This window comes from Schistocerca piceifrons, chromosome 1 (assembly GCF_021461385.2).
Source record: "Schistocerca piceifrons isolate TAMUIC-IGC-003096 chromosome 1, iqSchPice1.1, whole genome shotgun sequence".
NCBI lineage: Eukaryota > Metazoa > Arthropoda > Insecta > Orthoptera > Acrididae > Schistocerca > Schistocerca piceifrons.
This window is the reverse complement of record NC_060138.1, coordinates 464058810-464076582: the sequence shown is the minus strand read 5'-3', so window position 1 is coordinate 464076582 and position 17773 is coordinate 464058810.

Genomic DNA, 17773 nt, shown 5'->3' with positions numbered 1-17773 from the left:
CACATTTGACCTACCGAATTCAGACTTTTCCAAGTTAACTGTAATTTCAGATTCTGCAAAGATACGTAACAAACTGTTGAGGATGCGATTATGTTGTTTCCTTGAGGCTTCTGCTATTAGAATATGATCCACATATAAGGTAATGTGACGTTTTAAGAAATCAGGTAATATGGAATTCAGCCCGCGAATGAATGCTGCCGAAGAAATGTTCAAACCAAAGGAAGTTTCCGAAATTTATAACGAACGCCGAAACAAAGAAAAGCTGTGTATATTCTACATTCTGGATGAAGTTTGATCTGATAAAAGCTGGATCTGAGATCAATAGAAGACAACACTTTTACACCATTAAAATTTTGAAGAGGTTCTTCCAACGTTTGCGGTCTGTCTGTTTCAGGAATGATGATAGTATTGATTTGTTTCGAATCTAAGACAAACCTGGTCGATCCATTTTTCTTCTCAACAACATGTAATGGATTGTTGTATGAGCTAACTGCAGGCTCAATAATGCCCTCGTCAAGCATAGATTGTATTTCTGTTCTAACACGGTTCCTATAATGTGCCGGAATTAAGTATGGTCTAACACAAAATTTAGTATGCTCACGAACACGAAATTGGTATTGAAATCCCTTGATTGTTCCTGTTTTGTGAGTAAAAACTGTAGAATGTGCTTGTAAAATCTCAAAAAGGTCCTGCCTATCAGTGTCATTATAATTCTCAATTGTTTGAATTTTATTCTGAATTAACTCATTAGTATCAAATACGCCGTCGATATCATCCCTGTCAGTACTTGCAGAGTGATTGTTAGTGTCAAATTCCGTCGAAAATTCCGAACTGTTTTCTAACAGGAGGTAAAGCCGATTATTTTCCTTGTCATGGTTTGAGAGCCAATCTTCAAATTTCAAAGCTATTGACTTACCTTCTTTCTCTAAACTTATTTCAGCATCGTGAAAGTTTAAGATTGCTTTGTATTCATTCAAAAAGTCTATTCCCAATATAATTTCCGTCGACAATAATGGAACAATAAGAAAGTTCATAGAGAAGCTGTGGCTTTGACAAAAGAATTCTAAGTTGGTTTGTTGGCGTACATCTACACTTTTTCCAACGATTGCACCTTGTAATTTAATCTTACGTAACGGAAGTGTGTGGCAATCGTTCGATTTGTTGCATTTGCTAAAGGCTGTTTCACTAATTACTGAAATGGGACTGCCAGAGTCAAGTACTGCCGTAAATTTTACGTCATTTACTGTAATGGGAATTACAGGATGTGCAATGTTGTTATGTTTTACGCCGTGTTCCTGGAGTAAGATGTCCCTAATGTCTTCCATTTTTACGTAATTACTAGCCACGGCAGCTACGTCGTCAGCTTCATAAGTACTTTTGTGGCTGTCAGCGGTTTGAGTCATTGCCTATTGTCTCGTTGTTGACGCGCGTCGTTATTGGGATTTGGAGATCTAACTTCTACAAATTCACCTTGTCGAGAGGGCCCTGCCCTGTTGCATCCCGCCAGTTCTGATGAAATTCAGGTCTGTCGTTTTGTCGGTAGTTCACTTAGTTTCTTCTTTGTCGGTCATGTGGTGGAGAATCTCTCCCGGAATCGTAACTGCACTGTGGACCGTTGCGTCTGAAGTTTTTCTGTCTCCCTTGATAATAATTATTTTGGTTCCCATATTGTCTGTTTCTCTGATTGTCTCTGTGATAGTCATTACTGGAGAGAGGTGATCTTTCCCTGTAATTATTACTACGCTGCCAACGGTTGTCATACGGGTGGTGTCTGTTTTGGTCACGATTTACGTTGTAAGAATAGCCTTGTCGTGACCAGTTATTATTTCTTTCATCGCGGAATTGTGACGGATGTGACCTGTAGTTGTTGTGCTCCTGTTTTCGCGCTCCGCGACTGTCAGTGCCAATTTCCAATTCTTGTAACAGTCCCTGAAAAGCTTCAATGTCGTCTTTACAACGTCCTGCCAAAATAATATGTCGTAAATCTTCAGGCAATTTGATTAAGCAAATGCGGATGAGTTCTGAGGGGCTGTATGGGTTTGAAAGATACTGATTCTTATGTAAGATGTCTTCGAAATATTTGCAAGACTGGAAAATTCACGTTGTTCGCAATGTTTCATCATTATGATGCTATGTTTTACTCGGTCTTGAGTAGCTTGAGACCAATATGCTGAGAGGAAGGCATGATAAAATTCTCCTTCACTGTGACAATCGTGAATGACCGATCGCATTCTTACAGCTGGTTCATTCTCTAAGTAGCCACACATGATTTCTAACCTGTGCGCCAATTACCAGTTGGGAGGAAAACAATGAGAGAATTGATGGAGTCATGCTTGTGGATGAATGTCGTTGCCAGAATTCTTTAATGTTTTGAATTTACGTGTAGTAATGAACAGCTTATAGTCAAAATCATCATGTCGGCGATTCGCACATCGGTCATTGTTACTTCGTTTCGGCGGTTCCATCTGAAAATTCAGTGCGCCTTGCCAATCTCTTTCATAATTTCCAAAATGCCCTTTGTTATTATTTTGTGACTTTTCCGTATTTCTAAGTCCCTCTTCCCGTGATGGAGCGCGAGTCTCCTCTGAGATACGTAATTCTTGTACGAGGTGCATTCAAGTTCTAAGGCCTCCGCTTTTTTTTCTAATTAACTACTCACCCGAAATCGATGAAACTGGCGTTACTTCTCGACGTAATCGCCCTGCAGACGTACACATTTTTCACAACGCTGACGCCATGATTCCATGGCAGCGGCGAAGGCTTCTTCAGGAGTCTGTTTTGACCACTGGAAAATCGCTGAGGCAATAGCAGCACGGCTGGTGAATGTGCGGTCACGGAGAGTGTCTTTCATTGTTGGAAAAAGCCAAAAGTCACTAGGAGCCAGGTCAGGTGAGTAGGGAGCGTGAGGAATCACTTCGAAGTTGTTATCACGAAGAAACTGTTGCGTAACGTTAGCTCGATGTGCGGGTGCTTCGTCTTGGTGAAACAGCACATGCGCAGCCCTTCCTGGACGTTTTTGTTGCAGTGCAGGAAGGAATTTCCAGAATGAGATTTTCACTCAGCAGCGGAGTGTGCGCTGATATGAAACTTACTGGCAGATTAAAACTGTGTGCCCGACCGAGACTCGAAGTCGGGACCTTTGCCTTTCGCAGGCAAGTGCTCTACCATCTGAGCTACCGAAGCACGATTCACACCCGGTACTCACAGCTTTACTTCTGACAGTATCTCGTCTCCTACCTTCCAAACTTTACAGAAGCTCTCCTGTGAACCTTGCAGAACTAGCACTGCTGAAAGAAAGGATACTGTGGAGACATGGCTTAGCCTGGGGGATGTTTCCAGAATGAGATTTTCACTCTGCAGCGGAGTGTGCGCTGATATGAAACTTACTGGCAGATTAAAACTGTGTGCCCGAGTTCGAGTCTTGGTTGGGCACACAGTTTTAATCTGCCAGTAAGTTTCAGGAAGGAATTTGTTCTTCAAAACATTTTCGTAGGATGCACCTGTTACCGTAGTGCCCTTTGGAACGCAATGGGTAAGGATTACGCCCTCGCTGTCCCAGAACATGGACACCATCATTTTTTCAGCACTGGCGGTTACCCGAAATTTTTTGGTGGCGGTGAATCTGTGTGCTTCCATTGAGCTGACTGGCGCTTTGTTTCTGGATTGAAAAATGGCATCCACGTCTCATCCATTGTCACAACCGACGAAAATAAAGTCCCATTCATGCTGTCGTTGCGCGTCAACATTGCTTGGCAACATGCCACACGGGCAGCCATGTGGTCGTCAGTCAGCATTCGTGGCACCCACCTGAATGACACTTTTCGCATTTTCAGGTCGTCATGCAGGATTGTGTGCACAGAACCCACAGAAATGCCAACTCTGGAGGCGATCTGTTCAACAGTCATTCGGCGATCCCCCAAAACAATTCTCTCCACTTTCTCGATCACGTCGTCAGACCGGCTTGTGCGAGCCCGAGGTTGTTTTGGTTTGTTGTTACATGATGTTCTGCCTTCATTAAACTGTCGCACCCATGAACACACTTTCGACACATCCATAACTCCAGCATCACATGTCTCCTTCAACTGTCAATGAATTTCAATTGGTTTCACACCACGCAAATTCAGAAAACGAATGATTGCACGCTGTTCAAGTAAGGAAAACGTCGCCATTTTAAGTATTTAAAACAGTTCTCATTCTCGCCGCTGGCGGTAAAATTCCATCTGCCGTACGGTGCTGCCATCTCTTGGACGTATTGACAATGAACGCGGCCTCATTTTAAAACAATGCGCATGATTCTATCTCTTTCCAGTCCGGAGAAAAAAATCGGAGGCCTTAGAACTTGAATGCACCTCATATTAGCTGTGTCAACTGATCTTGTACTTCCCGGATTTCTCTTTTGTACTGTGTATTAATTTGATTTTGATTTAGTTTGAATTTTCTGATTCGTTCATACTCTTCTGTGTCAGTGAAGGCTACGGGTCTTGTGTCATCCAGATCATCATCTACCTTTGTAGATACGTTAGTGAACTGATCCGAAAGTTCGGCTACTTTCTCTGATAGTGAACTGATTTCCTCAGTGTGTTTTTCTGAACCAAATTTCAGAGGGTCCATTTGTGTTGAAATCATTTCTATTGTGTCCTTTAAGTTTTCCTGAGTTTTTTTTTTTCATGAACAATAGTTTGCAGTTCTTTTATGGCTGCTTCGTGATTCTGTAATGCATATTCATGAGGCGAAAAAGTAGGTTGAAAATGCTCACAAATTTGTGTTTTTACGTCATTACAGAATTTTTGACATTTATATTCGATTTTAAGTAACTCTGTAGTTAAATCTTCACGTGTTTGTTTAAGCGTTTGTTCCATTGAGTCTAACTGTTGAAGCTGTTGCTGTGTTTGTCTCTGGTGTTGTTCCATTTTGTCTAACTTCCGAAGATTTTGTTCCATTGTGTCTAACTTTTGCTGTGTTTGTCTCTGATTTTGTTTCATTTGTTGCATTAATTGCAATAATAATGTATTAGTGTCTGGAATCTGTTTCTCTATGCTTTTTGGCAGTGCATTTTCACCGGGAACATTCACATTTTGACAAGCAGAAAATGTGTCTTGACTCATTTTAGAAAATGGTGAGGACCCAAAACCTGAATCTGCAGTATTTGCAAGATTGTGTCCTGTCATTCCCGACTCCTGAGGCGAGCTGTTGCCGACCGATCGATCGATAATGCTTCTCTGTTCACTAATTGTTTCACTGTCTACACCATTATTTGCCGCCCACTCCATTTCCCTATGCACAGTTACCAAATTACTATGCTGAACATTAATTAATTCATTACACTGTGGCGCTAACACACTGCTTTCGTCTTCACTGTCATTTCTCAGTTTACTTTGGAGCCTAGTATTACGTTTTTCACACGCCATAATTGTCACAATATTTCACACGATAACACAGAAAAGCAAAATTTGAAGAGCAAAAATAAGAAAACACATTAACATAGCACTGAAAATAATATCTAGTTAATCGCAAGCGCAGATGCGAAATACTTGGTGTAAATCTACATGCATGCCACAACTGTTTTACTGTACAACAATGAAAGACTGGAACTACAAAGGAGATTCTCTCTACAATTACACGCTAGCAATAAGCAAAAGCAACACCAATTACACAAACTACAAGAAAAAATCAGAAGATTACAGTGAGGTATCCTCGGCTAAGGGTCGACATATGGAACGTCCCCTTAGAAAAATTTATGAATGACTGCGCTGGTAAACCTCGTACATTATTTGCTTTTCAAACAGCTGAGCAAAACTGAACGTACTCAGACATTACTCTCTTTACGTATCCTGATCAACACTAAACTGGAACACAATATTTTTAGCACAACGCACTCTGACTTTTAATAATCCATACAAAAGAACGGCTCTGACTAACAATAACCTATACTTTTCATTAATCACTTACCTCACAAAAATCCTCGTTACTCAAACTACTGCAATATAGCGAGCGCCAATACTGCCAGCTAAATAAAAGATTCTAACTACTGAAGTCACTAACTACTGATAGGCATAGTTACCAAATGAAAGATTTTGATAAAGAACAAACAATGTATTTACCTTGACAGTGTTCAAGAGTCATAATATATATACACTCCTGGAAATTGAAATAAGAACACCGTGAATTCATTGTCCCAGGAAGGGGAAACTTTATTGACACATTCCTGGGGTCAGATACATCACATGATCACACTGACAGAACCACAGGCACATAGACACAGGCAACAGAGCATGCACAATGTCGGCACTAGTACAGTGTATATCCACCTTTCGCAGCAATGCAGGCTGCTATTCTCCCATGGAGACGGTCGTAGAGATGCTGGATGTAGTCCTGTGGAACGGCTTGCCATGCCATTTCCACCTGGCGCCTCAGTTGGACCAGCGTTCGTGCTGGACGTGCAGACCGCGTGAGACGACGCTTCATCCAGTCCCAAACATGCTCAATGGGGGACAGATCCGGAGATCTTGCTGGCCAGGGTAGTTGACTTACACCTTCTAGAGCACGTTGGGTGGCACGGGATACATGCGGACGTGCATTGTCCTGTTGGAACAGCAAGTTCCCTTGCCGGTCTAGGAATGGTAGAACGGTGGGTTCGATGACGGTTTGGATGTACCGTGCACTATTCAGTGTCCCCTCGACGATCACCAGTGGTGTACGGCCAGTGTAGGAGATCGCTCCCCACACCATGATGCCGGGTGTTGGCCCTGTGTGCCTCGGTCGTATGCAGTCCTGATTGTGGCGCTCACCTGCACGGCGCCAAACACGCATACGACCATCATTGGCACCAAGGCAGAAGCGACTCTCATCGCTGAAGACGACACGTCTCCATTCGTCCCTCCATTCACGCCTGTCGCGACACCACTGGAGGCGGGCTGCACGATGTTGGGGCGTGAGCGGAAGACGGCCTAACGGTGTGCGGGACCGTAGCCCAGCTTCATGGAGACGGTTGCGAATGGTCCTCGCCGATACCCCAGGAGCAACAGTGTCCCTAATTTGCTGGGAAGTGGCGGTGCGGTCCCCTACGGCACTGCGTAGGATCCTACGGTCTTGGCGTGCATCCGTGTGTCGCTGCGGTCCGGTCCCAGGTCGACGGGCACGTGCACCTTCCGCCGACCACTGGCGACAACATCGATGTACTGTGGAGACCTCACGCCCCACGTGTTGAGCAATTCGGCGGTACGTCCACCCGGCCTCCCGCATGCCCACTATACGCCCTCGCTCAAAGTCCGTCAACTGCACATACGGTTCACGTCCACGCTGTCGCGGCATGCTACCAGTGTTAAAGACTGCGATGGAGCTCCGTATGCCACGGCAAACTGGCTGACACTGACGGCGGCGGTGCACAAATGCTGCGCAGCTAGCGCCATTCGACGGCCAACACCGCGGTTCCTGGTGTGTCCGCTGTGCCGTGCGTGTGATCATTGCTTGTACAGCCCTCTCGCAGTGTCCGGAGCAAGTATGGTGGGTCTGACACACCGGTGTCAATGTGTTCTTTTTTCCATTTCCAGGAGTGTATATATCAGTTCATGACATCCAGTCTTACTAATTTACTGTCTCTGATGGACACACGTTCAGATCACCCGCTCTCAAAATTCCGCCATCTCTCTCCCCACATCCACCACTGCTGGCGGCTCACCTCCAACTGTGCAACGCTATGCGCTGTTCACATCTAGCTGCCCAACACTACAATAGCGAATATTACAACAATGCTAACCAGCCACAGACTGCACACAGCACAACCAGTGATTTTCAGACAGAGCGCTACGTGGCGCTATCAACATAAAAACCTAAACAGCCTACTTACACAATGAACAGGCTGATAGGCTAGCCAGGACATGTGCGACGATACCATTTATTGGTGTGAAACCTCCCCTAACCATCACTAAGCAGCACAGCAGCAGTAGCACTCCGTCATCAGGCCACAAGTGGCCCATCGGGACCATCCGACCGCCGTGTCATCCTCAACTGAGCATGCGGAGAGGAGGGGTGTGTGGTCAGCACACCGCTCTCTAGGTTGTTATGATGGTTTTTTTTTTGACCGGAGCCGCTATTATTCGGTCGAGTAGTCCTCAATTGGCATCATGAGGCTGAGTGCACCGCGAAAACTGGCAACAGCGCATGGCAGCCCAGATGGTCACCCATCCAAGTGCCGCCCATCCCCGACAGCGCTTAACTGCGGTGATATGACGAGAACAGGTGCAGCCACTGTGTTAAGGCCATTGCCAATCATTACTAAGACGATGGTTAAATCAAAATTAAGAAACTGGATCAAAAGGCAGCATGTAGAAAATTGGGCAATGAACCAAAAACAAAAAACATTTCACACTGAAGATGGCAATGCCATGTTTTAAAAGACAGTCTGTAATCCTGGGCTTGGACAGGAGACAAACTAATGGTATGACTAATGACAGGTCATGGGAACTTGAAGAAACACCTACACAGGATTGGTAAAGAAAAAGAAGCATCTATGTGTAGGTTGTGTGGTGAGGGTGATGAAATCGCACCCCATTTTATCTTCCAATGCGAAACACTGGAGACCAAAAGACATAGAATATTTGGGTCATCAAGTCCTGGAGAAATTGTCTCTAATAAAGAACTAGTGAAGGGCGTCCTACCACTCTTAATGGGCACTGGTTGGCTTTGCTAGAATCACAGGAAGTGAAACCCCACAATAAACCCCGTTTCGGTGAGAGCAACGGTGGGCTAGGACCGCTGTTGCTTTTATCTGTGTGTTAAAAACAAATATATGGGTGTATGGGTGTGTGTGTGTGTGTGTGTGTGTGTGTGTGTGTGTGTGTGTGTGTGTGTGTGTGAAGCGAGGAAGTGGGAGAGAGGGTAAAAATTGTAGCGGGAGCCCTATGCATGATGCTTGAATACAGTAAGCTGGTACCGGTTCAAGTGGATGTAGGAAAAGGCAGTTATGCAGAAATGTCTATACTTGCACGGAATAGACTGTCATGGAGAGGTGTGTCGTACCTGTCTTCGGACTGAAAAACCGCCACAAGGCCTGCTCCTCTTTCCCGATTCCATTAGCTCGTTGTCTGATTGACTTTGCTTTCCCATCGTCACTCACTTCTTTGAGCTCATACTGCAGCACACTTTCGCTACTCCTCAGTTGTAGCCGCTTTCTTTCCTAAAGGACCGATTTTTTTACGTGTCACAAAATTAAACAATGAACAGAATAAAAAAACTGCAGACTTACATGAAAATGATTCATTTATTTACAACCGCAGAAGAAATAATAGATTGAAACATACTCGTAACATAAAGGGCTGTGTTCGCAATGAGTGAGAGGTAATACTAGGCACATTCCCCAATCTCTGAGTTACTGTCATTTAGAAGACTCGTAGACGTGTGTATGAGGCAGCTACTGCTAACAGCGCGAAAACACATTTTCTTGATTCATTCTCGCTCGCACATTTCTGTAGCGGAGCACAAGTAACTTTAACAGCAACAAATTAATTTCCGGAGCGGACTGTTTCAGCTGCAACGGGAAGTTGTTATGGGGATACTTTAACGACTTAAAAGTTTCTCCACTTATCACTTCATTTTATCCGGATGCAGCCACTTCGGTAGGCAACTGATTACGCCAGGAATTACAGTCCAAAGATTTATTTCCCACGTATTAACAGTACACAACATATTTCCAAACGAGTTCGTACGTTATTCACGGAACCAATGCTACGTATTTCTGGACAGGAGCAATGGTAACGTAATAACTGTTATTTATTTTTAAAATACACCGAGAAATTCATCACTAGTGACGAACTGAATCAATATTTTCCCTTTATTTGATTTACTGCTTCTTTCTCGAATGTTGCCCCGCTATCATTTCAAAAATCATAATTGGAAGCTATTGGAAATGTCCCATGCTTCTTGGCAGATCGTAGGGGAACGATGCGGAACACCCGCACCGCTATACTAGGCAAGGTCCTAGTGGAGGTGGTTTGCCGTTGCCTTCCTCCGACTGTAATGATGGTGAAGAAGGCGACACAACAACACTGTCATCTCGGGGCAGGTGAAAAGCTCTGACCCCGCCGGGAATAGAGCCCGGGACCCCGATCTCGGGAAGCGAGAACGCTACTACTCAGACCAAGCGCTGCGGACAGGGAGCTATTAGAGGTATAGAATCGTAATTTGTCGTAAACTTTTAGCAGTTCTCAAAGCATTCTTCCTTTGTCCTGTGTTGAGATTTGTTTGGAGTGCTTCAGAATGACTGCAGACCAGAACAAAGAGCGATTGTGCCATCTGGTATGTAGAATCCAACTTTGTGACAACGGTACTGTTTGAGTATCGACGTCTGATGGGAGGGCTTGTCTCTTTCAAGTTTCTGAACCACCACTTTATACTTGGTCTTAGATCCAACCGAACCGATCATTTCGGTTGCCTGGAGACCATTTGCAGCCATTCATGGACTTCATGTTCTCGAACAAAGATGGCCACATCAGCGGCCACAATTGCTAGCGATTGGTCTGAAGAACATTCTGGACAATTCGAATGATTTGGCCACCCAGATCATCCGACATCATTTCCATCGAACATTCATGGGTAAACCCGAGATGTCTTTTCGTGCACAAAATCCTGCACCAGCAACACTTTCGCAATGATGGACGGCTCACCATTTCTACAGGGGACTTCCAACGACTTCCAACGACTTGCTGAATCCACGCCACGTCGAGTTGTTGCACTATGCTGGGAGGTATCCTACCACTTTAGTGTATGAGACTTGTGTATACGCCGGCCACGGTGGCCGAGCGGTTCTAGGCGCCTCAGTCCGGAACCGCGCGACTGCTACGGTCGCAGGTCCGAATCCTGCCTCGGGCATGGATGTGTGTGATGTCCTTAGGTTAGTTAGGTTTAAGTAGTTCTAAGTTCTAGGGGACTGATGACCTCAGATGTTAAGTCCCATAGTGCTCAGAGCCATTTGAAGCATTTTTGAACTTGTGTATACCATTTATAAGCACACCGCACAGACTATAAGTCAGACCCTTCCAAAAAGAAGACATTATACTAATACCGTGTAACAGGGCCGCTAGCCTTCATAATGTTCTCAGTTCGGCGAGGAACAGAGTACACATGTTTCATTATGTCTGCTGAATCTAGCTCAAGCACTGAACCGTGAATTTTTACTTTCAGAATCTTTTCTTAGAGCATTTACTTTATTTGCTAGCGATTCACCAAGATCATAACACATTTAATCACACTAGGTAAGCGTGGAAGTAGTTGCCAGGAAGTAACTGATGGAAAATAAAATTACCTTTAACAAATGGAAATTTTATTCCTAAAAGCCTTTTCAAAAACAGATTTAAAATTACAATCAGAAAGCACCCTCTAAATATCAAGTTACAATTGTTCAGAGGCAGAATAACAATTATATATATATATATATATATATATATATATATATATATATATATATATATATATATATACACAGTAGGAGCCTTCGGGCTGCGAAGCTTCCGCCCCCTTTCAACACGGCCGTAGTCACGACCGCTCACAACGACCTCTGATAAACTACACTGATGCAAATCTGCAACACACCAGATTACTTTAAACTAAAAATTTTAACAACTCACACAAACACATTAACTATGCACCCCGTAAGAGGGTTGGAAATGGTACAAACACTCACGATAAGAGTTTATTTTCCACCAAAAGTGCAATTTGTTTTTAAAAGGGCCTCTTACGGTGGACTATTTTAATAAAACCCATGAAATTCCGACTTACACAAAGTGTACAACATGTTCTACATTACACATATACCGCCTCGCAAGATGATAGGGAAGATAAAAACATATTTCAGGAATTCGGCCTTTACCTTAATTCTATAAATTCGTTAACACCGAATCCGACAAACATGACAGAGGCAGCTACTAACGTATGGCAGACCGATAGACAGACAGACCGACACTAACTGCTCAACAAATGCGGACGAGAGACAAACGAGCAAGCTGGGGACGAGAGATTGACCAACAACACAAGTAGAATTTAACAAGTAACTGAAACAACATATCAGCAATCACTCAGCTTCTAATAACTGCGATTTCTGGCGAAGACCTGGCTCAGCACCCCCAAAACGCTCTCCAGAACCGTCCACTTCCAGCCGCTTCAACGGTCGCAGGAAGGCGCGCCGATCTCCCGTCTCTTGGCGTCGCAGCTCGCACCGGCCAGACCGATGTCGTAGGTTGACCACTGTTGCTCTCCTGTCGGCCGTGAAGCCACTACGCCTCGCCATACGGCGCGGCCACTGGACTCACGTGTCCCAGTGTGAGACCGACCAACGAACAATTCAACCGCCAAAGACCGTTGCCCGAGCAACTCGAGCAGACTGGCGGCCTAACGCGCGGACTCAGATGAAGGAACTCAGCCCCGACCGGGCGACCACTAGCTGAGTTCTGTTACTGGCGAAGTGGCAAGACTCTCATTTTCTGGCTTTAAGGTTTGATCCAAACGACAGACAGACACTAACTGCCGCACAAATGCAAACGAGAGCCAGAACAGCAACTGGTGACGCGAGACTGACCTAGCCTCACTCCGACTGACCAACTTACTAGACTCGCCGAGACTGACAGACTCACCCTGGCGAGCTTATAGCGCCCCTTAAATGCACGTGAACATGCAACCTTTTCCCTTTTCCACCAGAGGGAGGCGCCAAGCTGCGATTGCTACAGAGGCGCCACCGCCAGGAACGGAGGGCGACTGCTTCACACAACGCGCTCTTCAAAACAGCAGATTCGACTACGGCTCAAGCAGTTTCTTATTATTTCACTTAAAAGAGCTGCAAAATTGCGAGTATTTTGATGTACACGTTCCCCCTACCGGTACAGATAGTCTCAGACTTCTTCTATGCGATTAAGACCAGAAGATGTAACGGGCCAGTCGACTTGCGGTAGGGTACCCGTGATGTCGTCAAACCAGGAATGTATGCGTACTGCTCCGCCCACACGCCTGTTGTCACCTTGGAAGACGGGAATGTGCACAACGTAGATATGACTGAAAATGTGCAAGAAAGGGGCTGCACTTCGTCTCTGAGAATGTTGAAATAAACATCACGCTTCATGTTCATTATAACCAAACTGAATGGAACGAAATCCTGGAACAAACAACAGCCCAGGAACATCACAGAACCTCCCCCCTCCCAACCCCCATCCCGAGGGCCATAACAAACACTCCAGACAAAGCGGGTGCAAGGTGCTTGTGCACTCAACAAATGGTTCAAATGGCTCTGAGCACTATGGGACTTCATTTATTTGGTCATCAGTCCCCTACAACTTAGAACTACTTAAACGTAACTAACCTGAGGACATCACACACGTCCATGCACAAGGCAGGATTCGAACCTGCGACCGTAGCGGTGGCGCGGTTCTAAGCTGTAGCGCCTAGAACCGCTCGGCCGTTACGGCCGGCTGCGCTAAACACCTCACATTATTTGAAAAAGAGACACACTACACCCATACAGTCTCTCCAATATCTGTAGCGTTTGGTGCAGTGACGGCTGAAGCTTTATGTACTGTTGTGAACATTGACCTTCTGTGAGACAACCGCCTCCAAATTTTTAAAAACAATTCTATTTTTACACTCCGTACTAGAACATTGTTTTTCAACATAATTTTCACTCATCACTGCCTCATTTCTCTTTTCGTAAAATAAAGAACAGCCGCCTTCAGTCACAATCGTGATTTTATTTTAATGCACGACACATTTCGAGCTCTGGGGTGTCGATCTTCCGGGGCTTCGACGGTCTACATCAATTATTTTTCACAGACGTAGGCTAATTGTGGTCTTACTAAGATTACATTGGTATATTTCAAAGAGGGCACATTGTGAATATAAGTTTACAAAACTAAAACAAATCAAAAAATAACTTACTGTTTGCAGCGGGCGATATGTGGTTTGCGGTTTTTGAAGCACAGTATGCGTAAAATGGATGAACATGATTATGTGATTAAACACGGTTGTTCTGTAGTTTACGAAAGTAGCACAGTCACGGAAGAAACACTGGCAGAAATAGATAAAATTAAGTAATTTCTCTTTTCTGAGAACACCTCTAAAAAGTTAAAAAAACCAGTAGTCGAGGAAGAGATCTTTAACTTTCATGTCCACTTTTCGCACTAAGTCTTCAGTGATGAGAAATGGCCGCCCAATTCTCACTGCACCGTGAACGGTAGTCCTCAGTCCATCAGTAAATTAAAAGTTGCAGAACTAAATTTCTGTGTGCCACTGTGAGTAGGTGCAGGATTAGGATTACAGCGCAAGTATTTGTACGCAATGCAGTCTCTTATCTTGCCTGTCAGCCTAAAAGGATCCTGGATCTGTTCTTCACTAGTAAAATAAACTGCGTCCAGTTTCTCCGCCATTTAGCAACCTCCGCTACAAAGTCACGCACATAAGTAGGCTAGTTAAAAATTAATATGGTCTTCTCAGCCTTGTACAGTACTATTAGAACCAGTGTTTCCTTAACATGTAATCATCTATGCATAGTGCACCTTGTGAACGCTGGACAACAGTTTCTTCATGAAATCTATACTAACCTTGTAAAAAGCACTACTGTGTGTTCACTCTTGAGTCATTGACGTAAACTGTGGAAAAATTCAGTAAGCGTGGGAGAGGAAGGCGCCTCTGTGACTAAGTACTTAATGTCTCGGACCCAATCCAAGGCAGCGACAAGGTTTCTTACTTTGCGAAAGCACGGAAAAATGTTCAACTCCATCCCGTGATAACAACTTCAAGTAGAACTAGTGGTATCTGGTTTGAAGACCAACATTCAAGGATGAGAGACTGAATGTCCTTCCAGTGAGGAAGTACCATGCTTTTGGAAGAGAATAACGCAATTGAATGCCGACAGGTGGATATTCTATAACAGATCAATATCACAGAGGATTTTGGTCACTAAAACAATTTCGTGAGACCCAGTGGACTGGCGCAAGTCTTTCAATTGAATGCGTTAGTTTTCTGTTAATACATGGCAGTAAACTATTTTTCTTCCCTACAATTTTGAATCATCCGCGAAAGCGCTTCGAACATAGTTTTCTGTACTGAAATCAGCGGTGATAGCTGAAGGTGGAAGGAAGGAACAATGTTGATGACGCCATCCCAGCGCCGTCTTGAAATGATGTCATGAGTTCAGTCTTAATCGTCACCATATCTCATCTGATGTAACAGATAAGAATTTACGCAACATTATTTTCAAAAGAGCGCAAAAATTCCACGGGTCATATAAAACGACTCACTAAACTTTTTAAGATGTTACATGAACTATTTGGGGGCCTGTCTTAAGCAGATATGGACTCTAATAAATTGTGGGCTATCAGACACATTACTTCTGTTTCTTCTTCTTCTCTCCCTCCTCCTCCTCCTTCTTCTTGCGTCGAGGCCATCTGGAGACCACGTTCCAGTTTCAGTTTTTAATATTTTGTTGTTCTTTCCTTTTTTCCAGTATTTCTTCATTGTTTCACTATGTGGTTTTTTCTGCCTTCAGACCTCTTCATGCCAGTTTTCTTTTTCTCCCGCTAGTAATCCTTCCACTTTTAAAACTTTCTCGTAACAGCCTCCCTTTCCAATACTTCTTCTTTGCTTATTCCTTTCCAAGTCTATCCTAACTTCTTGCCTCCAGGTGATTGTTGATTTCTGTTTCCTAACATATATAAAAAAGCACTGGGTGATTCTATTGTCATCCATTCTGTAAATATGACCAAAATATAGTAATATCCTATCCCTTATTGTTTGCGATATGTTTGCTATGTTCTGGTAAATTTCATCGTTACTTTTTAATTCCCGAAATGCTGCATTATTCGAAGGACCTAATGTGTCCTGTATAATTTTTCTTTCTAATATTTCTAATTTATCAAGCTAATAATTTAATGTCACACATGCCCTAGCATACAGGCATGCTGATTTGTAGTGCTTTATTTGAAGTTTATTTAATAAGCACTTTTTGTTGTATATATTCTTAGCTGTAGTATATACTTTTTGAATTTTGTATGCCCTTTCCTTTAAATCAGAATTCTCTAAACGTTCCCTTGAATTATTTACTTTATTATTCATCTATTACTTTATTTACAGGGTGTTCAGCTAAGGAGCTCCTGAGTCTAAAACTAAATGGCACGAAAACTAAGATCGAAAGACGAGTGCAACAAAAGGTATATTTATTGTGAAACCTGTAAGAATTTTACACGGAAGTTTAGAAATAGTTCTACAAGCTGCTAACAGACAGCGGTGTACGATGTGCAGCTCGTGCAGTATCGTCGTACACAATTAAACTCGTCATCTGCAAGTAGTCTTTGCAATCACGTCACAATCTTTTCGAACTTTCCATCACTCGCAGTACGGATGTGGCCTAAACGTGCAGTGAAATTTCGCAGTCAGCCCTCTGTGTTGCGCGGGTCATGCAGACACTGCTTGCTGGTTTTGGATTTTGAATGAAAACGTTTGTAGGTTTTCTCTCAGTATTTTTGGCGTGCTGGAACGCTCCAAACCAGTCTCTGCTGCAACAGGCTATTTTCCTATTTTTAAAATATGGTTCGGCTTGTCGTTATTCGGAGTGATTGTAAGATTCAAATCTCATTTACTTTCAATATTCTCACAAAATAGTTCTTATTTTTATGTAATTAAAGTTTAAAAATCATTAAATATCAAGATTTGGTCATGTGGTCTAAAACGCTCTGTTATTGGCTAACTCTCTGGTGACGTCACGGACTCGGAGTAAGACGAAGCCACACGTATGCTTCAGGAGTGTTAGCCGTAGTTCTTAGGTTTTTACGTTCTTTTTCTGCAAATGATTTAGCAATTTAGCTATGGAAACACGTTTAAAACTATTAAGTAATAATAGAAAAGAGTTTTGTGAACTCTGATAGTGTAAACTTACGAAAATTAATGCGTTTAAGCTCCACTCATTTAGAGCGGTGATATGTGCAAGGACGGACATTCCTTTCCCTGCTCCCTGCAACATCATTAAACCCACACAGAACTAAGAAACTGTGGAACTTTTGCAATTGGGTCCGCATCCTATATCTAGATCGTCGAGTACTAGCCATGAAATACGACACAAGGCACAACAAAATCATTCTTGCCAAATCTTACTGCTGATTCCCGTTACCCAAGACACTCATTAAATAAATGACAAACAGTAAGGACACTGTGGCTCAACGGATAGCGCATGGCCGCGCGGGATTAGCCGAGCGGTCTGTGGCGCTGCATTCATGGTCTGTGCGGCTGGTCCCGGCGGACGTTCGAGTCCTCCCTTGGGCATGGGTGTGTGTGTTTGTCCTTAGGATAATTTACGTTAAGTAGTGTGTAAGCTTAGGGATTGATGACCTTAGCAGTTAAGTCCCATAAGATTTCACACACATTTGAACTTTTTTTTCTTTTATAGCGCATGTACGGATGAAAAGAACGCAAGTTCGAATCGTGGAAGAGTAATAAATTTTCAAAAGTTTTATACGAAATATGACAAGAGCGCTAGCAGGCGCTTTGTTCGATCTTGTTTCGATGGTGGGACGTATGTAGCTTCACATTAGTCTGAGAAACGGACAATTGAAGATAAATGCATCTACCTTGCTTACAAGCAATTACCATTTTTTGGAAAGCGGTGCTAGTATTGAAGGTATCACCATACTCCCGCAGTACAACGAGGTGTAGGACGGTCAGGTTTTTTTATGTGGAGAGATATAAAGAATATGCAACATGCACATAACACAAACGCCACGACAGTGCTGTTTGTGAGAATAAA